This window comes from Pezoporus flaviventris, unplaced genomic scaffold (genome assembly GCF_033815535.1).
Source record: "Pezoporus flaviventris isolate CSIRO_AGI_PZ_B2104156 unplaced genomic scaffold, CSIRO_AGI_Pfla_v1 ptg000013l, whole genome shotgun sequence".
Lineage (NCBI taxonomy): Eukaryota > Metazoa > Chordata > Aves > Psittaciformes > Psittacidae > Pezoporus > Pezoporus flaviventris.
In genome coordinates, this window is record NW_026892561.1 from 4,500,693 (window position 1) to 4,524,092 (window position 23,400).

At 37.5% G+C, this 23,400-nt stretch overlaps 1 protein-coding gene and 1 long non-coding RNA gene across 8 annotated transcripts in view; both read left to right on the forward strand.

Annotated features, from left to right (window-relative positions):
- Positions 1 to 7,161, forward strand: part of LOC133268160 (uncharacterized) — a 75,554-nt gene extending 68,393 nt beyond the window's left edge. The window contains exons 2-3 of the long non-coding RNA XR_009742959.1: positions 4,825 to 5,027; positions 5,959 to 7,161. This is a non-coding gene — a long non-coding RNA (uncharacterized LOC133268160). The remainder of the gene's footprint in view (positions 1 to 4,824; positions 5,028 to 5,958) is intronic.
- The window catches only part of LOC133268341 (BEN domain-containing protein 5), a 951,280-nt gene that overhangs the window by 317,185 nt on the left and 610,695 nt on the right, over positions 1 to 23,400 (forward strand). The gene's annotated exons all lie outside the window — the stretch shown is intronic.

The following is a 23,400-nucleotide window of genomic DNA, read 5'->3' on the forward strand; positions in this document are numbered from 1 at the left end:
CATCGTAATTTTTAAATATATTGGATTTTAAATATTCCATTAACATAAATGCTAATAAATCCTTTCTAGGCTGTAATGCAGATGAACAGGGTATATAATATTTGAGTTTACCAGTAGAAATACTGATATACTATTCTGGTTCATATCATCAACTCTATATTATCTGTCCAGTCTCTGGTACATATTTTTTTCTTAGTCACCACCATTCTAGTGGTTGAATTGGCAAGCTTGCCATTCCTCATCTCCACTCTTATCTGCTACTGTACAGCTAGATCCTGCTCCTAGCTGTGAATCAGATTGTGTCTGTCCTGTCACCCTTCTCTGCCCATACTCTGAAATAACTGGTTTAGGACTGTCACCTCATATCTGCCTTTTATTTTTATGCATTTCCTATTTGAATGGGTTTCTTCTTCTTGATCTCTACATTCTAGTTCTGCCTATTAAAATAGGGGGAGGTCATCTGATTATCTTATTTTCTTTCAGTCCCCACCACACTGCCCACAAAGCATTCCTAGTTTTTCTTATCCTACAAAGCAGTGTACATTCCATATAGATGAAGGTACAAAATATGCAGCACTGTATGGAACTCAGCTATTGAATGAATAATTTGCAGAGAGCTGTTTCTAGTATATGGTGATTTAAAGACATTGTGAGTGACGTACCAAGCTAAATTCTACTGCCCTTGGCATTCATGCAAAATAATAATGCAAAATAATTCTGTTAATTACAGTACCCTGTGGGTAAGGAGGGCTGAAGTTTGCCCACTGAATTATTTTCACAAAGTAGGTTTAAAGACAGTCTCTTCTAACTCAAAATCAGGAGTCTGTGACAGGAGCCCCATCTACGCTGTTAACTGACTTCAGTGTGGCATGGGTTTTATTATTTTGTCTTGCATGTGCCGTGTTCCTACAGCAACTTGAGCTTCAGTTCAGAAAGGAGTTTGCTTTGTCAGTCTGTATTTTGAGATAAGTACTTGGAAAGGGAGTACTTTGGGCCAAATGGTCTTTCTCTGTTCTGATGCTATTTCTTGTTCTTAGTCTCAATTACAGTAGGTCCTATGGAGATAACTGTGTGCAAAGGATCACAGTAACAGTGGGATAATGATGAATGTGATGGCTGCCAGTAGTAAAAGCCCCAGGTGATGGGGATTTGTGCAGTGTGCTGGTGTTTTGTTTCTAGATGGGAACATTTATGCCAGTGATTAACAGGGACTCAGGTGCTTTACTATAACTGGTTATAACCTCCAAATTATTAGCAAAAGAGTGCAATACATAAGCTGTGTTATAATTAAAACTACTTTTGTACATTTTTAGCTTTAAAACACAAAATATTAATGTTAATGTTTTCTTCATCATTAGTTTAATAGTTTGCTACATTCTAGTTTGCAATTACCTTTTCTTTTTTTTTTTTCCTATGTGAGACATGTAAAGTCATAAATGAGTTACAAAAGTGTTGTTCCTAAATTGAAGGGATGGATGTGTTGTTGTTCAGTAACTTAGGGAGCTCTTTTCCAGCAGTAGCAGTGGGACATCAGTTTTTTTCATGAGGTGCATCATTTCATCATAAAGGACTTAATCCCTAAGTACGATAGAGCTTCCAATGTTGGCTTCAATTTACTCTGGAAAAGCATTTTCAGTGTTGGCTGAAAGCTCAGTAAGAGGGAAAAAAAAAACAGAATGATGCATCAAATTACAACATAATTTACTGAAAGTGGAGTTATGCAATGTATTACGCTTTATATCTTTTACAGTTATGTTACTGCTTTTAAGAACGGAAAACATCAACCTAAATGCTCTTATTATTTTCCTTTAAAGTAAAGCTTTTTAATTGAACCACATTAACGAAGGTAAGTGATCTATGACTGTTCTAACAGTTTTTGGTTTGTTTGTTTAAGGCCTTAAAATTCACCACAGGATACATAAGCATCTGTTTTATTACCTTGACAGAAAGTGGCTTATGCTTGATCTCTACTCACTTTGAAAACTTGGTGTTGTCAAACTGTCCACATGTCCCTGGTAGTGCTGCTATGTCCCATCTTTCTTACCTCTGGAGGAATGCTTGCCACCACTGCATGCAGATTAAGGAGTGTCTTCCACGACCCTGCTAGGTATGCCAAAGGACTAACTGGAAACAGAGGTTCCAGCTGCTCTGTAGCTCCTGATTCAGGGAACATCCAGCTCTGCATATATCCTAGATGGATATGCCCAGTAATAAGTAAGGAAGTGCTCTGTTTTAACATTGCTTTGCCTCACAGGATGAGGTAAAGATTAACAATGTAGTGCTCGGGAGGTACCGGGTTAGTAAAAAGATTGCTGTTAATGAACCCATGCACAAACTAGCTGATTGTCCCTTCTCTACAATATGTGGTAAGTCATGAGGCTGTGTGGTAAGTGATAAGAAAGCAAAGTATAGAAGAGATGCTCATCAATACTGTGTCTTGCCTTCTGTTTTCTCAATGTTTTCTCAAAACCCATGGAGAAAATAAACAACAAATTCACTGTGCAATGAGATGTCATTATTTTTGTATATGCAGAAAGGGGTAAGTTAAAGTTTAAACATTCAGGTACTTCATTTTGTCATGCTCTTTATTTTTTCTACTCTTTGCGCTTGTCCATGGCTTCTTATGTGCTATGTATGGCACATGTGCTGTCCAGAATGCTACTGGGCATCTGTGCAAAATTGCAGACACTTAAATACAGCTGCTGGAGTTCTGCCAGCTTCTATTATTGGTCACATGTGGTGAATGACAGCAGCAGAAAAAGCACTTCACGCAATCTTCCATTGATTCATACATTTGTGTACTCAATGTTTCTCTTTAAATACTAACCTTTTGTTGACTGGAACCCAAGTGTCCTCCTAGAATTATGTATCTATAGTCAAAACCAAGAGCATCCTGAAAATTAGTGATTTATTCCTGTGCTCCTTTTTAATGTTCCAGCTGTAACACCCTGGCTGTGACGCTAATGCTTGTACACATGTCGTGGTGAAATACGAAATTGCTGTAAGATGTCCTGTCAGTTTAAGTTGTTTAAATTAGCTGGTAATAGTGACTGCATAGTGAGCTGATCCCAGAAAACCAGAGAGTATAAACCCAATCAAGTTAAAGAACCTTTCTTGCATTGCATGCTCAGCAATATAGCGCAGCATATATATGAACATGTGTGCCTACAAGCCCCAAAATTTTAACAGCAAGTGCTTAAAAATCTAAGTTTGTAATGAGGTTTGAGTATTGTTCCTTTATTAGGTATGAGAAGAAAATTGTGCCTGCTTTTAAAATGAACCAAAATAAAAAGTATGGGTAGGGAGGAATACTTGACAATTCTGCTGCCACCTTTTGATCGTATCCTGTAGTTGCAAGTAGTAGTTGAAAATCATTTAACCCAAATTATCGCAGCTGAAAAAAGGACGTTTTTACCTCTAAAAAGGAATAATTATTTAATGTTGATGCTAGAATTTTAACTGAGCAGGTGGTCATCTTAGACACTTCACTTGATGTATGGCTTTATTAAGCAGTTTTGCTCAATCTGTGTAATGACTTATACATTGAAAATGAAAGGACTGATAAAAATAATAGGTAATGGATTGCAGCTATGTTCTATTCATTTTCTCAACCTATAAGGTCTTTACTGTAACACATTTTTGTTAAATGTAACTTAAATCACTGTTGCCCACCTTCACTGTCATTAAACAGATCTGGCTTCTTGTTCTCTATCTGCTTTCCTTGAGATTTCTTGGAGATTCCTCAAGTGGCTGCAAGTCATATCTTGGGACTGAAATGTCAGCATCTCCTCTCATATTATACGTTAACACTCAATGGGTCAAGTTTGCATATGTGTGTCAGATTGTGTGATGGGGCTCCTTCTTGAATGGAAACCCATCCCAGCATGGGGGGGATGTCTCCTTTTTAAGCAGATGGCACGTGTATATCTGAGCATACAATAATATGAGGTAACATGGTAAAACATTAGACAGTCCACCCATACCAGAAATTTAAGCATCCAGTGGCGTAGGTTGTTCATGAGAGCATGCTGTGAGGTTGGACATAGTGCCTGCTGAAGTATGGGTTGGTTTTTGGTTTGGTTGGTTTTTGTTTGGTCTTCTTTTGCAAGTTTTATAAATAACAGATTCTGAGCTTGAACTTGATGACAGGTGTGGCTGCCCGGTCTGGTACTCATTTCTTGGTTAATCTTGTGCTTTCCTAAATTACCAACCCATAAAGAGATAGTGTGCTGTGCCAGAAAGATGTTTTAGAATTAGTTATTCAGGGACTAAGTAGTTGAAAGCTATGGTAATGAAGTGAAGGCCGTATAAATAACTACTATATTAAAAGAGAAATAATTACAAAATGTTCATGCTAAGATTGTTTTGAATACTGGTATCTGTTGCCAGTAGGGAGGGATTAAATTATTATGCAATAAAGATAATTTTGTAACAAATGAACAATCTTCTTCACAGTGAAATTCCTTAATATGAGAATATGGATCTATGCTTCACTGAATTACAGGCCAAACTGTCTATTGCCATGGAAGGCCGTTATCCTGGCAGTACAGATGTTTGAACCTGCAAGAGAGCTACTGTATCTTTATTAAGTTTAAAATGATAAAAGTTTAAATCAACGAAGGGGGCTTAGTGCTTAGAGTACAGGGTGGCTGGGAGCCACAGCTGTTTCAGAACAGTATGGTTACGGGAGATGTGTGAGGAGGCTGCCAACAAGGAACAGAAGCTGCCTGAAAGAGGGACCTGTGTTTGAGCTGCTGACCCGTGCTTGAAATGTTTGTTAGTATGTTAACAAGCAGAAATGTATATTTCCCAATTCCTGCTAAGAATGGGAAATAAGAACCTTGGAGCGCTGGAAGTTATTTGTCAGGAGCTATTAGCAAGAGCTGAGACTTTATAGGAAAAATCATTTGAGAGGGGAGCCATGGTCCCCCCTGCAGGCAGGCCAATTATGGAACACTGCAGAAGCAGCAGCAATACAGGAATGGTTGCACAGAGCCCAGAATTCATCACTGTGGTTAGCATTACGGGTAAGTGGTATGGTTATTAACAAACGTTAAACTCTTGTCAAAGCTAAGGATTGCCAGCAGGAGTGAAATGCAGGAAGGAAGCTCTGGAACAAGATGGAGCAATCTGGGAGAGAGAGATGGAATCTAGTTTAGATGGCCTTTTGTTGTCAGGGCACATTTTCACCACAGTAGATGAGAAATCAGGTTTGTAATTCCCCATAAAGGGTGATGCACCTGATTGCTAATAGTCCAAGCAAAACCAGAATGCACAGAAGTGTTCAATTATTTCATAAGACTGCCTCATGAACAGATTTTGCTCATTTGCAGCTGAGTTGTTTGTGCTTCTGTTTATCTCAGATACCCATTACACTTTCATTTACGCCGTGACAGTGGCTGTATCTGGCTATATCTGATTCTCACCAACTCAAGGCAATTAAAACTGCTGGCCTAGTGTCACTTGTCTCAAAACATGCTTAAGCATAGTATGATTACTACATCTTTGCTCTAAGACTGAAATGTGTGTTTCATGGCTTTGGCTACAGAATGGGATAAGTTGATTATAAAAGGGCTAGATGAGTGAATCTGTTGAAAATGAGACAAAAAATGAAGTGTGGTATTATCATCTAGCTGTAATGATACCTGCACAAAGACTTCTAGAGATGATATAATGTGGAAGTCATTACGGTTAAGTGTTGACCCAAGTAATGTACATGCACCCAGTTTCAGCACAACTTCACCGTTCAGTAGTTGTCCCCAGTAACAGAACAAATGCCTTAAAAGACAGCAAGGTAAGCTGTTAAAATTCATAGCTACCAATAACTAGTCTGTGAATGCACAGCGACATGTCATTTGTCAGAGTGAAGAAAAATTGGGATTTGAATGATGACACTAAGATGTGAATGTATAGAGCCTGGATTTCTTTATTTTTATTGAAGATCATGTGTCCCTTAAGGAAGAAATGAATGACACAGTCCAGAAATGTTGACTGCTTCAAGGTGAAGCAGGTCAGCTAGGAGAAACCCTGATCATGAGCAAGTCTGTCAACTGCGGAGAAGCACCTTTCCACCTCCTCCTTCTGTACTCCGTATTTATGGTTTGGCTTATGCCATGTTGTTAATTTCCTGTTGTTGTTGACCCCTTTCTCACATATTATTTGCTTGTGGCAGGCCTCAATGGGCTCAAATCAGTGTGTGTAGGGAGACCACAATATGCTTAGACCCTATCACAGAGCATAACTGTGAGGCATGCCAGCAGGATAATAGCATCCCCAAAAAATTGCCTGCAGCACTTGAGCTGCAAGATGAGATGTAATTTCCAGAAGTCCATGTCCTAAAAAGAAACGTTTCTTTTTCTCATCTGCTTCAATATGACAGTTGACTGTAGGCAAGAAATGTGCAGTTTTAATCATTATGTGTGGTAGCGGTGAACCTTGTTCATTTCTGGTGCTAAATATATATATTGCTTTTTAAGTGATTGCCATTGGTGCTGGTCCAGCTTTGGTGCCTACGCCAACTGCTTTGCTATTGCTAAGAAAGGTAGAAGTCATTAACCTGATACAGCAAGAGTCGAGAAGGTGACATAACTGTTGACATCTCCTAATTTTATAGCTACAACTATGAATAAATTGAACTTCTCAGAATCCTTCCTTGATGTCCCTATTCAGCAAAAGCTGTGGGAATATGGTTGACTTTGTAAGCATGCATTTAAATTCCAGTGTGATTCAAATATATTTGTGTGTTCTACTGTGCAGAGTTGGATCGAAAAGTGACTGTGTCTTTTTTGTTATGCAGGCTCAATTTAGCAAAGCACTTAAACATGCCAAACAGCAAGCATCTGGCCTGTGCTTGCAGTTCTTTAATAGCTGCCCCAAATGAATGACTTGGGGCATTCCAGAACTCTGGCATTCAATACAAACTTCAGATACCAGTGAGACAAGGCTGGATTGACTGCAAAACAGCATGGACTATAATTGTCTAGCTTTAATGGAACAATCACAACTCTTATCTGTGGCAGACAAAGGTTTACTTTTTTGTTTAATGGGGAAAAGTGTCCACTGAAATATCTCAGTCATGGTATTTCTTAGTTGCAACCCTTCATTCTCTCAACATACTCATAAAAATGAACCGAACAGGCATAAATACCCTGCCTGAACCAACTTTCTTTGAATCTGTTCTTTTCTGTTCCAGCTCTGTATTTAATGCCAACATCTTATTTCTGGTTGTTTAATGTTATCACATATAACTTGTTTTTTCTACGTGCATTTTTTACCTTATGGACTAACATTAGGAATGTTTCTCCCATGTGCTCATTAATGAAAGCTCTCACAGCCTTCACATTCAAATAATTTAGTTCAGTAGGTGATGACTCAGAGATATAAACCACTTGTTTCTTTTTTTGCAGTTACCCAGCTGCCAGGCCATAATAGGATCATTCCCTTGGATGCTTCATCTTAGCTTATACCCCACTTTGGCAAAATAGCCATATCACTTACACAATACTTAATTTCTGGGAACGCAGCTACTACATGAGTCATTATAAACTAAAAGTCTTGCTTTAGGATGTCTATAACTGTTGCCAAATCTTTTTTGGGGGGGATATGAGAGCGTGTGTGTAATCCAGTGAGCTGATCTGTCAGCTGCTTCAGACGGTAAAATTACCTCAAGGTTAAGGCTGAGCTCTCAATGCCTTTCTTCAGCATGGAGTTTCTTTTTATTATGAAGTATTCGAAAAGGCTCACAATGGAAATCTCTTATGACTGAATTGTAGTTGAGAGCAGGGTAGCTCAGCCTCAGTCAGATCACATGTTCCAAATCATGTATGTCATACTTGCCATTACTCTCCTCCACAGGCTCCGGCTTGTAAGCAATAACTAACTTACTAAGTTCATAGTAATAGAGAGACGTTACTCAACTTGGGAAAGCATTGAAAGGTGCATCACTCTCCACTGTGTCACCCTCTTTAAGAATCTTCTCCCAAGTTCACCCCTGCTCAGTCTCTCTGCTCCATTACCAAGAAAGCAGGAGGTCTCAGCTGAATCCTGGAAATTGCATGCTTGTTCCCAAGGGCCCAATCTCCTGTTACATAGCCTCATTTGGAATTGCCAAAGACAAAAGAACGTATTCTGAGGCAACTGTGTCCCAGTGCCTACTGCCTCATTAGGGGAAGGCAGAAATTTGTAATGCAAGCTGCCTCTCTAATGTCCCTGAGTAGTGTAATAGGACTCTGCTGAAGCTTTGACTTGTCGCTTTTTCAGGGTGAGATTTGATATACTTGCTGGATGAGATGTGATCAAAATATTTTGTTTCTCTTACTCTAGTAATCTAATTGTCGAAATGTAACATGACCCCTTTTCCTGGAGCATCACATCCAAATTGGCATAATCTGTCTGAATAGAAACTACCAGTTATTTCACACAAAGCACAAAGAACTTATGACTCCAATTTTATTGATTAGGGAGATAAATATCTACTTGAATACATCCTTGGACATTTTGTTTAAATTATATGCTTGGCAAGCCAGAATTGTATTGTTACCGCATTAAACTACTTATTAACCCATAGAGATATGTGGAGGTATTTGGACATTATTCTCAAATATCTCTGTGAATTTTTACATGTAAAAAAGACCAGAGATTTGTGAATTGCAAATCTATATGATCTGCCTGATGTTTGTAAATGAAAAACAAGATAAATGGCAGTCTCCTGGATTCTTTAATTTTCTGTTGTAGGTTGCATGAAGAATACATTCAAATACAAAAGAAATATGAGGGGGAAGGATGAATGATTTTAGTATCTTTAAAATGACTACAGTGGTGGTAATTTTGCACGGTGTCTATTTAACTAGATATGATAAATGCCATGGGTAATGAGTAACCTGCTGGTGGTTTGCATCCACAGGCCACTGGTTCAAAAAAGTGACTGCCCGCTTTTCTTTTTTGCACCAACCAGTTCTTGACTTCTGTCTTATAATTTGGGGGTTGGACTAGATGATTTCCAGAGGTCACTTCCAACCCAAATGATTCTATGAATCTTTGATTTGGGACCTTTAGTTTTCATTTGTTCTTCCCAATAGTGCCTTCCATGCTATTGTATGAATGGAAAACACTGCAGAAGTATTTGCAAGATTTTTCCTATTTTTGTCCTTCATTTTGTACCACTATCAAGGTTAAAATCCCAATTTCATCAGGCCAGGATAATATTTTACCATGCATGACTTAGCAAGGTGGATGTGCTTCCTAGGGAGCTGTGCATGAAACTAGCAGTGCTAGCTGTGGTCTTATATATTTTTATGATGGCTAATTCAGGAACTGGTTATTTGTTTGGCTAAAGAAGGAGAGGGCTTAGGACAGGCTGCTTCACTAGCAGATCATGCTGTTGCTGTCATAAATAAACTCAATGTGTAAACTTTACATGTATAATCTTGTAAATAAAGGCTGTAGCACAGTGGATAGATATAAGGGAGCTCAACTGATTTCTTCCCTTTTTAGTCTTCAACCTTTTCAAGTTGATGCTTTTAGGAAATGCATCTAAATGAAAAGCCTGTTAATACTTATGTTTGCAAAACACTGGTTTCAGGTATGAAGGCTCATGATTTTCTCTTTGTGTCAGAGAGACTGCAATGTCAATATTAGTTTGCAGTATAGTTACCCCACTGAAGCGGCTGTGTTACCCACCTCTTCCAGCAGTAAAGTGTCCCCTTGTTTAGAGATAGCAGATGCAGTAGAATGCCACTGCAGGGAATGGCCTCAGAGACTTGATCTAACAAAGCCTGGATCAGGACAATAAGATGGCTTTTCCTGGGAATAGCTGAAGGCAGGGCTCCCTGTTAAAACCGTCTATACAAGGAGCTACATAGAGAAGGGAAAGCATCACCATGTAGACTCAGGGGGTCTATAGTGGTTAGTAAGTTCATACCTGGAACGCATATGCACTCTCCTGCTTAACATGAAGGATTAGAGTTAACACTACCTTTAGATGGTGGAGAACGTCAGTCACTAGAATGAGGTAACTGGAATCTGGCGTTCCCTTGATTTATTAGAGGTTTTTTGGTACTATGATATTAACAAGTAAATTATCATTGCTGTGTTGATGGAAGTCTGTGAGCAGTCAGCATCACTGATGACCTACAGTTTCAGGGCATAAATACATGCTTGAAATAAAAATTGGTACCTACAGGGTGTGATACTAAAATTATGTTGGGTACCAGTGGCATCGTGTTTGTACTTTACTCACAGAAAGTAGTGAAGAAAATCAGGACTACCTATATATTAGCAAAAGGTGAAATCTTGATCAGCTGTTTCTCTTTTTATAGGGGTGACTTAGGAATAAGAAATAATTGGGAGAATTTGTAGTTAATAGGGCTGGAGATATGGGTAAAAGAGCTATGGGAATGCATTGGAGAAGTATCTATGGATGGGTAGTTCAGGTGTCAGAGTACTTTAGTTGTTACCGTACGTTCAAGATGCACCATATGCTTTCGTTAGCTGTTTAGCCAAGTATGCTGGCACAGCTTTAAAAAGAACATGAATATATGGATAGGGGTTCATGTGTAGTTTGTAGGGGGGCTTACAGCAGCTCCTGCAGCATCCTGTGGCTCATGTGCATGTCAGATGTGTGAAAACTTCTCCCATTAAGGAGGTGTGGATGCCTCTGTGCAACAAACTAGTTTGACCTCACTCTGGCTGTTTGCTGCCCAGTCCTAATGCGGGGCTTAAAGCAGCGTGGATCAGCTTCTGCTTGCTCTCTGTATCCTGGGTATACTTCCTCACCTGTTTCTTTGATAGTTTTACATTCTCATAAAAACAGCAGCACCTTAAAGCAACTTCCCCTTCTAAAGCAGGAAAAGTGTGCTATGGAAGGAAGTGTGTTGTAAAAGAAACTGAGCAATACTTCCTCATAACACTGTTGTGGTTTAACCCCAGTGAGCAGCTATGCCCCATACAGCCACTCGCACACTCCCCCCTGGTGGAGTAGGGGAGAGAATCAGAAGGGTAGGGTAAAAGTAAGAAACCTGTGGGTTGAGGTATGAACAGTTTAATAATTGAAATAACATAAACCACTAACAATAAATTGTAATGAAAAGGAAAATAAAAAAAAGAGAGCAAAATAAAACCCAAGAAAAACAAGTGATACAAATGAAAAACCATTGCTCACCACTGACCGATGCCCAAGCAGCCAGCTTTCCCCCCAGTTTATGTATCAAGCATAACAACATGCGGTATGGAATATATCCCTTTGGTCATTTGGGGTCAGCAGTCCTGACTGTGTCCCCTTCCAGCCTCCTTGCTGGTGGAGCAGCATAAGAAGCTGGAAAGTCCTTGACTTAGTGTGAACAGTGCAACAGCTAAAACATCAGTGTGTTATCAACACTATTCTCATCCTAAATCCAAAACCCAGCACTGTACCAGCTACTAGGAAGAAAACCCTATCCCAGCTGAAACCAGCACAAACAGCAGCACTAATGGTTCTGCTATAATTAAGAAAATAGCATAGACTGTTGTTGTACAATAATAATCTCCTGCTGCATAAGCGTTGAAGAATTTATTTTCTAAGCAGGAGACATTGATCCCGTGGCAGTATTCTGTTGCCATAACTTTGTTTACATCATGAAGGAAGAAATGATAGATGTAATCATCTAATTTATGGTGCTAAGAAGTGTCAATTGCTCACTCCACCGCTATTGATCTAAGGCGTTCCAACTGCCTCATGCATCAGACCTTTGAAAGTTTCAGATAATTGGAGATCAAAGTAACAGTGCAGTTTGGTGTGCATGATGTTTCCCAATTGCAATTGTCTCATTGATTGCACTTTTTAATGAAGGGATATGACTAATGAGTAAGTAGTCATTATGAAGTTACAGTTTTTAACAGGCATCATGTGGTGGAAGAAACCAGCTTCAAAAAAAAGATCAGTAAAATATTGGGGGTTTTGACTGCAATCATGCCGATAGTTCTTTTAAATTGGATGCGCTTCGGTTCTCTTCAGTTGAAAATATCTACCTGGAAAGATTAATTTTCCGAAATAGAATCTTGAGTTAATTTAATTTTTTTACAGCTTAGTTTGCATATATGTTTTTATACATATAATGAAGGGCTTCTCTTGAGGCTGTATAGATATCCATGATCTATCAAGAAGGAAAAAATAATTAACATTAAAAGAATGTGCAATCTTACAATAAGCAAAAGTTATAAAACATGAAAAAGAAAGTGTAAACCTTTTTAAGGATTTCAAAAGAATAGTCTTGAGTATTTGTACATTCAAATTAGTAGGATCTAAAATTAGTGAAAACACCATTCAGATAAAGTTTGTGTTTGAATGCGGCTGTGTGGGAGCATTAACCTTCACAAAGTTTTAAATATATTTGAAAAGAAAACCCACCAAAACTAATTATACACCATTTTGCTTCCCACCAGCTTCCCTGAAGAATGAAGAAATTGCCCTCTTTAGGTCCTTTTCTACAGTTTATTCCATTAAAAATAGATCTTTCTTCTGCACAACAGGAAACACTGAAAGCCTGGTTTAAATTTTCAGGGAAACTCCTTTTATTTTTGATCCTTTGAAATTGTAATGTTAATACATTTTCAATTAAATATGAACAACTCTGCGCATCTCGGCATGAAGCACAAAGGGATTTTGGGACTCTTCCAATTACTAAGGCTTGAAGATTTTTTCTTAATTATTTAACTTTTACTCTCTTTCTTTTTATTTAAATAAAAGTTGTGCTGTGGGGCTCCTTCTAACATGGAAACAAATACGACAGTATCCTGTTTGCCCTGTAAAGTAATTTATTATATAAAGTATGAATGGAATTTTAAGGCAAGTCCTTTTAATATAACGTTAGTTTGCTATTGCTTTTAGTAGCTGCATCGCTGTACAAGATAAAAGCTTTTGTCCTTTCCTGGAGAAAGGACGAAGAGTGAATCAAAATTGTACTAAATATAAGTTCAGTTATTTTTCTTTAAATATGTTCGTTTGATTGCCACAAAATTACTTTGACGTCTCCCCAGCCAATTTAGGTAGTCAGGTTCCTTTGTACAATATGCTGTCTAACTCTGACACTGTAAGACAAAGTGTTGATGAGTGAGAAAAAGGTATTTTACGTGCTGCGATGTCTAAATGTGACTTTAGGTGACAACAGTTCAGAAAGAACCTCAGGTTGACAGACATTGGCTATATGTTCCCCAACTGTGAATAGCAGAGCATAGGGAGAGCAACTAACACCTAGATACAGGTGACAGCATCAGTAACAAATCATTATATTTGACTGATACCATTTAACACTTGCTGCTTTCTGTCAGTCACATAGAAGACACAGTGTACTAATAACACCCAATACAGACTTTGCAGTTCATGTCCTTAAAATGCTGTTTCATTAAATAGCTGTCTCTTACATAAGTGAGCAAAGTTGAAAGTTCAGGTTGCTGTGCCCGTGTCATTCCTTGGGTTGTGGCAGGTGTTGCAGAACAGACCTGTGTGGACGGCGTGTGCCTATTTCTGCCTTTCATATTTTGAATAATTTTGCTAAAAATGGAAAATGAAGATGTTTTTACTCTCCTTGTTCCGTTCCTTCATCAGAACAAAAATGCTCTGTGGTGTTACAAAGACTGCCAAAATGCTGTTCTACTCATAATGGTGTCAAGTATGTCCATATCTCTCAAAATTATACCAGTTGCTGCAATCTCAAAGCAAACCAGCATGCAAATTAGCTTTGTCTTTTAACAAAATGTCTGAGAAGTTTTATCTGTCATTTTCTTATATGTTAATTTAAAAAACAACTCCTCCAAAACCTGAAGAATAACACAGAGTAATGTCTAATATTGCTCCCAATAATATTCATCCCCACTTTGTTTTATACAATGTTATGTCAAAGGTGATGCTGGGACTGCATTATCTTATTAATCGCTGTTTAGTTATGAATACAGGTAAATTGTTTACAAATTTGGATTTCTAATCTTTTATCTTAAAGTTACATGTGCAGCCAGTAGCAAGGAATTTGATTTTCAATTGGAAAACTCCATTTCTTGTACTGAAATCAGTATTTAAAATCTGTAGGTGCTCTAGAATGGATTTATCTTTCTGACCTTAGACAACTAGGAGTGAATATCATGACAGCAGTTTTGGAGCTTTGACATTTTTTGTGATTGATGCCTGTTGTTTTAGGGGTTTTGAAGTCAAGTATTGAAGTCAAGGTTTATCACGTTTAGTAGTAAACTTTATCACCATATATATTCCACACTACTCAGAGCATGGATTATAACAGATATGTTTCATGAAGGCAGATATTACTGATATTTTAGTAAAGCCATATTTTTTTCATTGAATGGAAAGTGCACAGAGCTGGCAAACTATTCACTGTGGAATTCAGAGCCTTTTTTCCCAGTTTGGCAGTATGTTTCACATTGTCTTAATTTTTAACTATATGAAAGTGGTAGTATCTGAATTATGGGCTGGCATATTGTGGAGTATGTGTATTTTGTGGTCACATATTCTGTCCTGTTTGGATCTGTATGCTGCTCCTGTTATCAAACATTTGATGTTTTTGCCAATTATGGAAACTTCAGAGAGGTATTCAATTGAAGTAAAATTTATATCGTAACTGTTCCCTTCCTGTTAATAAGAATCTATTTCTTTCCTTCTTTCACAAAGGTGGTATTATGTTAAGCAGGATTGAATAACTCATTAGTCAGCTGTACAGCAATGTGTTGTGCACTTCTGTTCCAGTCGCGGTACTTGGGTGTAGTTTGGTAAACATGTTTCACTGTCCTGTAGGAACACAGTTGTTGGAGGCACAGGGAGCACAGAGGGTTAGTGGTTCCTTGGTGTAGTCCACCAAACGCTGCGAGAATTAAAGGCCCTACTTAATATTTCATAGATAGCTTGTGGAACATGAAGATATAGTGTCCTTTTGTTGAACTGTGATGCTGGGAAGACTGGCATGGGATGCATCATTATGCTTTTTATGATACTTAGGGAAGAAGCATTTATTCTGCTTTCTAATAACCCAGTCCTCAGATAAAGATTTCTTTTGTGCATGGCTGAAGTCAGGTAGCTTCTGGAAGAAATGCATCTTTCAGCTGGAAGTGGACTGTAAAATATGTTGTCTGTCATTTTTAGCTATGTAGGTCTGAAAGGAATCTAGAGGGACATATAAGCTCCAGGCTCGAAAACACAAGTATTTCAGTATTCAAATGGGCTTGTGGAAATAGGAGTGCATACATTAAGAAAAGTAACCTCATGGAAATGCTTGCATAGATATGTGTCTGGGAGTTTCCTTAATGATACGGGAATATGATCTGTGGTATTATCTAGATATTTTTATATTGTTCAATTCAACAATTTGTTTTTCTAAAAGTTTGCAGTCTTTGGTGTTTTACTTTTTTGCCAGTGAAGAAGTCATTTTTGAAGTTAAACTTCAAATAAGCAGTTTTAAAGACATTTTAAAGATGAGAATAGGAAAAAATGATAGTGTTTTGTGAAAACTATGCTCTTTAATTAAGTTTTCTACCTTAAATGGTGTTTTTTAAAGATTGTTTACTGTACTTGTATAGATAATGTGTGCTGAATATCCTTGATGTACTCTTGAGAGCTTTCACTGATGACAGTTTGGTTTAATTTAGCTACCACTACGTAGAGATTAGGTTGTCAAGAAGATACTGTTGGAGTTTTAGGGATTGCTGAAATCCTTCTGAAATGAAAAGTAATATACACTGTAACATTTTTTGATAGTTCTTTCATGAAGAAACTGGATGAAAATCAACCACAAGGGAATTTCTTTTTTCTGGACAAAAGAAATAAAAAAAATTCTTCTCATGTTTAGCAGTTAAAGAAAACTAAATGCAAACCCAGCCCCAAAACCCCCAATCTAAAAAAGAAAAAGAAAGAAAAAAGGGGGAATGGGTGGGGAGGAAGTTGCGGCTACTAACTAAGCTCTTTAGTGTTGAAAGGCACAAATGTTTCCCCCCCATTGCAGTAGGCCATGCAAACTTCTGTCAACGTGTTTAGATGGATAATTGAAGCTACTTTCATATTTAAATATAATTTTGCTTGTTTCTGTCTACATAGATGTGACGACTCAGGTCTTCGTTCAGTTAATTTCTTCTAATTGTTGTTCAGTAGCTAGTGTAATGTACAGTGATTTAGTTCAAGCCTAAAGCACAGAAGCATATTGTTTAAGGAAAAGGTGCTTTTCTGTCCTGTTTAATGGAGCCTACATTTTGTCAAAGATGAGAAAAATGAAGCTTGTACAAATATTTTTCCCTGCTTCACAAATACATCCATAAACTATATCCCACAAATAGTTATTTTACAAAGTTGAAATGTATTTTGCATCTTGCTGTCATTGCAAATGCCACTAGTTTGAGTCTTCTAAATGTAATGTGAGTTTAGAGATTATGAACAATGATGAGATGGTAGCTTGAGAAGTGCTGTTTCCTACAGGAGAGAAAAAAGTACGAGACAGAAGTGCCAAAGTGTCAATTCAGCCTGTATTTCTTTTCCGGTAGAGGAACACCCGTATTAGAAGTTTGTCCTCCAAATCCATTTAATGGGTGACTCTGCAGAAAGCTCACAACCTTGCCCCTAGCTAATGCTGGTAATTTTGATAGGGCATTTGTTGAACAGAGACAATCAAGATAAGCAAATATGACTGTTTCAATTATTAAATTGACTTAACCCAACACTTAAATACTTTATAATTTTATTTTCTAGCTCTTGTTTTAACACCATAGTTCATTTGATTGATCTGTGTGTGTAACTGTTTGAGCATGCTTAGATGTGTATTTCTAAGCCAAAACTTTATATTTTTGTTAATTCTAAGTACAACAATTGTAAATAATGAATAGGGCTGAATTTTCTCTTTCAGGTTTTTTTTTCCTGCTTATATTTGTATAAAGAAAATTGACTCCCAGTACTAAAATAAGCATAATCCTTGATCTCCCATGAGAAGACTTTGATTCAGAGTCATCAATTGTAATTTGAGATTAATCCTCCACAAAATAGTTTATTCTATTTTTCCACTTCAAATGCCATTTTATTGTGCTGCATATGAATGCAGAATAGTTGCAGCTTTCCAATATGCAAGCCTTAACAAGAGACACTTATAATTAATTTGACCTCACAGGTTGGCCTTTTACTGTGCTCAGACCATCTTCTGAAGTTGCAAATATGAAAACTGAGCTCTGTGTCTGTGTAAACTGAATATTCCTTTTGAATGCAATTGCAGAAAGATAGTGGCCAGCTGGAGGGTTACTGAATACATGAACTTGCAATTTCTGACAATATTTTATAATCTCTAGTGGGTTTTTTCCAGTCTTGGGTAGTGTTTTAAAAGCTGTTTCATAGAAAATTGTTTACAGCACTTTGTGTCTTTTTTCCTGAATAGCTGTGAATCTTTAGTTGTATGAGCTGTTAGCCATCTTGTGCAGTGAGCTGCATTATCTTGTAAACATTTTGCTTTATCCTGTGAATTTCGGCAGATTGGTACCAAACAGCTATAATTCAGTTGGCATGGTTTCAAGCAAACTGAATCATAAATGGCTACAGAGAATTTAATTTTATATAAGAACGTGTGGAATTTGCCCACATAATCCCCAATAACCTAATCTGATCCTGCCATAGTTCTTTTGCTCCTTTGTCTCAAAAGGAGCTCATGTGATGAAAACCCCTCAACAAAACAGGACAGTAGTCCTCATAAGTGTTCATGGTAGTATAAAAATGCCAATATATTAGCCACCTCTATAGGAGAAGCCAGTTGTGTCCTTGAGTTTGCCAGTCTCCTCCTGTGATTAATTCTAAGATCATTCTGGTTTGGTTCTTTTCAGAAAGTAGCTTAGATCAGGGGCTTATTGTGCTATGCAGAGTAAGAACAGTCAAATACTGGAACTCCAGTTCGTTTCTAATACTCCTCCAGGTGAGGAGCTGTACTTTGTACCTGTTTGCAGATCAGAGACAAGCATCAGAATGCAGGTTTACTTAAAAGTAGCAGCAGGCAGCATTGAGCTTGAAAAAGTAAACTTGACCCATCATAGAGCTACATTTCTAGTTTACTAGCTGACTACTATTTACTGTAAAACTGAACAGTCTGTAAGCTTCCTAACCTTTAAAATGGCATGGTGTAGTTTAAGCCTACGCTTTCTAGCACAGTATTTGATCTTGATTTGTTCAAGTCTGAGCAGCAGTATTTGAAGTCTTATACTAAAATGTACAGGGGACTGGAGGAAACATTGTAGAATTCAGTATCTGGTGTTGGGAGTTGTCTCCAATTTAAACCCCTGAACAACCCAGGAGATGCTTGAGAAATTCTTTATTGTAACTGGAACATAAAATGAGCCTTCTTCCTACATAAGGCAAATCCCAAATCTCTCCGGAACTGTAATTGACTCAGAATGTGATTAATGTAACTTAATTGTCTTGACTGTACATACATCAGGCACATCGCCACCATCTGAGTCCAGGGTGCATTGAATCGCTGTCTAATTTCCAAAGGCACTTTAAAGGATGTCATCCTCTTTGTCTAGACACTGACACCTTTTAAGATGAGGAATACCGTGTTCAGCGGGAAGACTGAAGCCTGTGTTGCACCTTGTTTATACCACAGATCTAATCGCTGCCTACAGTACATTAGGCGCATCAGAATGGCATTTTCATTCATCGACTCCTATCTGAACTGTCACTTGCAGAACAATTGAAGATGCTGACAAAACCTTCTTCCTTTTTAACCTGAAATGAAAAAATATATAAAAAATATTGTCCATTAATGGACAGCAGCACATGGCAGTAAATTGCAAAGCTGCTCTCTGACACAATCTTAAAGAATAAAGCAGAAGTACAGTTGATTCATTTAGTATTTCTTTGTGTAAGCTCAGCCATAAAGTTTGAAACTGAAAGTCATTTTTCTATAACTGATAATTTAGCTGCCTGTCCCTCCCTCTTCCAGGTCATTAAGTAGGTGGTGATGTGTTTTTGTTTGTTTTTAATATGTCTGTGCAATAAGAATATAATAGATTTCAATCTTTTATCAGTTTGTTCCTGAAATGGAGTACAAATGCATTTCACCATGAGGTACAGAATGATAGAGTGATTCAAATAGGTGACAATACCAGCATATGAATTCAAATGTATACACATGTATACATTTAAAAGGACATTTGAATTTTGACAGAAAGCATTAAAGACATGAAATTCATGGTTACAAGTGAAATGTACCATATGTCCTCCAGCACTTAGACACAAAGAGCACATTAGCAGAGTAATTAAAGGGCACCCTGTTGTGGCTAGGTGGTGGAGGACATATGGTGTATCATGACTATCCATGAATTTTGAAATTCATATTGTTTTTGATCATAACCTTGTTCTTTGTAATTTCTGTGTGTTAGTATACATTTCAGTTGCGTTGGATGTCTCAGTTTCAGTACACAGTTCTGAAACTGTCAGCCTGACAAATGCATGTTATTTGAGAATCTCCTATTTTAACCTTATAGGATTTAAAACTTTGGGGTCAAGAATACTGATTTTTATGTAAAGTGGCAACACATTTGTTTGTAGCTTTTTTCTGTTTCAACTTTGTGCTTCCTTACTGCTAGTGCAAAAGACAACGTGTGACATGGAGACGCTCGGAAAATGTAGATTGTCGCAGGCAGATTCTGCAGATTCCACCTCCTCCAGAAAACAGATCAACTCTTTTTGCCTCTTCCACTTTGCCACTCATAGCAAATATCAAGGAACCTGAAATTCAGCTGAGAATTTTGCTGATGATGTACAAAGTAAAATAGGATCTACTCTGCATGACTTCAGGTGAAAGATATCCAGCTGGAACATAACAAAAACATTCATTTATCTGTAAACGTGTGTTATTCAGGGACCCAGAGTTGCTTAAGACACTTTATTTACATAGTTGAATTTCTAAGCATTGATATCCTCTACAAATGCAAGTATCTGTCAGAGATATAAAATCTGTGTATAAATAAACCTTTTGTTTTTAAACAAATGGAAAAACTCTGAAAGTTTTATTCTAAGGTAGCAAAATCAAATAGCTCTCTCAGCATGAGGTGTTAGTTGAAACCAGGCATTTGCCATGTGTTTTTGTGTTTTCATCTGAATGTCACTGATCACTGTGAAACTTGAGGCTGACCTTAGGGAAACTACAATGAGGTGATGAGTACCTGGTTAGATTTAGGTCTACCAAGATTTAGGTTTTAGGATGGTGTTTGCAGCTGAGACCCTTGAAACTCCTAGGTAATGATGGAGGCACTGATCTGATTCAGTACTTAGGTTTTCATTGGCAGACTCCTAACACCAGTGTTTTGGATATACGTGCATGAATGCATTGACCAGTCTGGGCTAATTACATAAAAAATATTATAAGGATTGAACATGGCAAATGGCCTTGAACCACTTCCAACCATGTCGTAAAGAACTATTTTTCTCCCCCCCCCCCCCCCCCCCCCCCCAGCCTTGGGGATATTTGAAGTCCCAAGAAAGTAATCTATTTACAAAACAGATCCACTTTTCATCAAATACTTAAACTTTGTAGTATCAGAGACATCAGATGACCCACAGTATTTCTTTCTGTCTAGAGAAAATCTCTTGTAAAATATATGTATGTTTCATGGAGTGGAGTCTTGAAACTCATAGTTATTAGGCTGAAGGCAGGAAGTTAGTCATTCTCCTGGGATATGGAAAATGCAGTTTTGGTTCCTCAGACTATTCAGAGCTTTGAATCCAGTGCCTCCTACTCCCAGTATGAGTAATCCAACCATTACACTGCTACAGAAAAGTAATTGGTATTAAAGTTTTTGGTGTCTTCAAGATTAGGTAGTCCAGAAAAATCAGTGGACTGGAGAGTTGCTCACCACTCTGGTGGAATTTAGATGAGTAAATGGATGGGATTGGACCTTCATGACCCAATTCCTTCCTGATCCATTTGGAGAGAGTTCTTGCAGCAGGGAGTGAGAGAACTCACCCAGAAAGAGAGCCTGCATCTTGACAAGATGATCTTGACAAGAGAACCTGCATCTTGGAAGATTTAAATTAAGATCAGTTGGGCAAAGAAAGTAATTGAAAGCATTTGTACATTACTCCATAATGATGTACAGTCCTGTATTCCATTGAGTAGAAGGTGAACTTCATTCTTAAGTTTAATCTCATTTCATTGAGTTGACTATTAAAGATGATGTTAGGTGCCCAGTTCCATAACAAGTCTATCCAGTGCTGCATTGATTGTTCAGAAACAAAAGAAGATAGAAAGGTATCCTATATTTCTCACACACAAAACCAGTTTTCTTTGTGCAAATTCTGTATTTGGTAGTACTGTCAACTTCATGCTGTGTATTGTGATGGAAACTGCAGTAGCAAAAGTTTTCCAACTGTTTGGTTGCTATTCATCCAGTTACCTTTTCTAGTTGGTTTGTGGGTTTTGGGGTTTTGGTTTGTTTTTTTTTTTTCTCCTTTATTTGAGTAGGTGTTAAGCTTATTATCTTAAATAGAAGAATGTTTAATTTAGCTGTGGAATATTTTCTGTAGAAATTAAACACTTGCCTGGGCCTTGAACAATTATAGCCCGGAATATCTGGGTAATGCAACGTAGCCAACTGTAACCTTTAATTACGTTTGCCTTCAGAGCATTGCCAAGTGAAAATCTGAATTCAGACAAGTGTCCAGATCTTTTTCTTGGCATCTTCTTTTAATATCTGTGAGAGCTTATTTTCAGCTTGTTATGCTGTTAGCCCTACATGCTCCATTACTGTTAGTGGAAGTTGTATGGGAAGGGCTTAATTTCTGAAGGGCTGTGTTATGAACTAAGTTTGCTGGAATCAAAATTCCCCCAGTCATCAATTTCTATAGGTTTCTTCTTTAAGGCTAATAAGAAAAACTGTGCATGTTAACAACACAGAAAAAAATATAATTATTTGGCTCTCCAAACTAGGAGAGAATTTTCTTGGTCTAATTCTTCTTGAACTTTGATATTCAGAAATTAAAATGTAATTTTTTCTGGGCTTGGAGTCTTATTTCTGTTAATTTGTGCAGCATTACATCATGTTTCTATCTGACTTGAGCTCATCTTTAAGAGAAGACCTATCTGGGAACTTCTTCATGAAGTGTTTTAAAAATGAAAGAGACAGATTCTTCCAAAACTTTGCTAAATTTTTAGCAATATTTCTACAAGATTTCACTGGCTTAAAATTTTTCAGGTTAAGAATGGGCTTCCAGTGAGAAAAAGATTCATAACCCAGAGATTGGTTCTTGAAGAGATAGAAGATACTGACTCAAATACTTCATAGGCTTTATCACAGTTGATAGAGATGACAGAACCTGTTCTACCACATGCAGAAGTGCCCATTGCCAGGGACTAGTCTCTTTCGGGAATGTGTCTTGTGCTGGTTCCCTGGAAAGGATTTGTTTAAATAAGCATTCATTCAGTGGGAGTGTGACTTAAGTCTCAGCACTTTCTACCCACTGAGCCATGAGCTTCTCTTGATGTTTGTTAATCCATCCTCCCTTTCTTTCCTCTGGGAAAAAAAAAAAAAAGTTTTGAAACCTTTTGGCTCATACATAGGTGAAAAGGCAAGTGCAGCAAAGAAATAGTTTCATATTTGTCACAGAAGCAACCTGCTGTTGCTATACTGCTATATTCTTTGTGGACAAGGACACATGTATGTGATAATCAATACATATATGTGATAACCACACCCCTCAAAAAAAAAAAAAAAAGGAAAAAAAGAAAAAATTCTCAAGTTTGTTCTGAGTTTTTTGAAAGATTTTTGCCGATTTTCATTTTTGTATGGAAAATTAGGAATAGAACGTGGTATTCTACAGCAAGCCGGCAGTGATTCATTTGTAAATTCCTTGTGTAGTCAGCAGTCTAAACACATGAAAAAGGAAGAACTGACATGGACAAGTTCAGGGAAAATGCTATGTAAAAACCATCTCTCTGTTGCATGTGCAAGGTGGTGGTCAAGGTTGTGCTATTTGCACATTTTGCTGACCCCTGAGCCAGGTAGATATAAAATGCAGGATATCTCCAGGATACCCCTTCGGTTTATTGAAGAAATATGCTGATGCTTTGCAATGTTTCATCTTTGGGATTTAATCAAGGACATGAACCATGAAAAACAAATAATGTTTTGTTTAGGGAAGTTGAATTTAGAAGCTGTGTTTTGGCTTTAACAAGCCCATTGTTTCTTTTGCTTCTACTTTTCTTTTTGTTGAAAATGCTTGTAGGGGTAAATCAAAATCTTATGGGAAAACTAATCATACTGAAATGCCAACAAAGCCTTCTTTTCTTTTTCTGGAAGTAGTGACTATTAATAAGTATTGCAAATTTAGGTGCTACTGAATTCTGGTGCTGACTTTACCATTTTTCTGCTCTCCATTTAAGGGATTATAAAGGGCTATTTTCA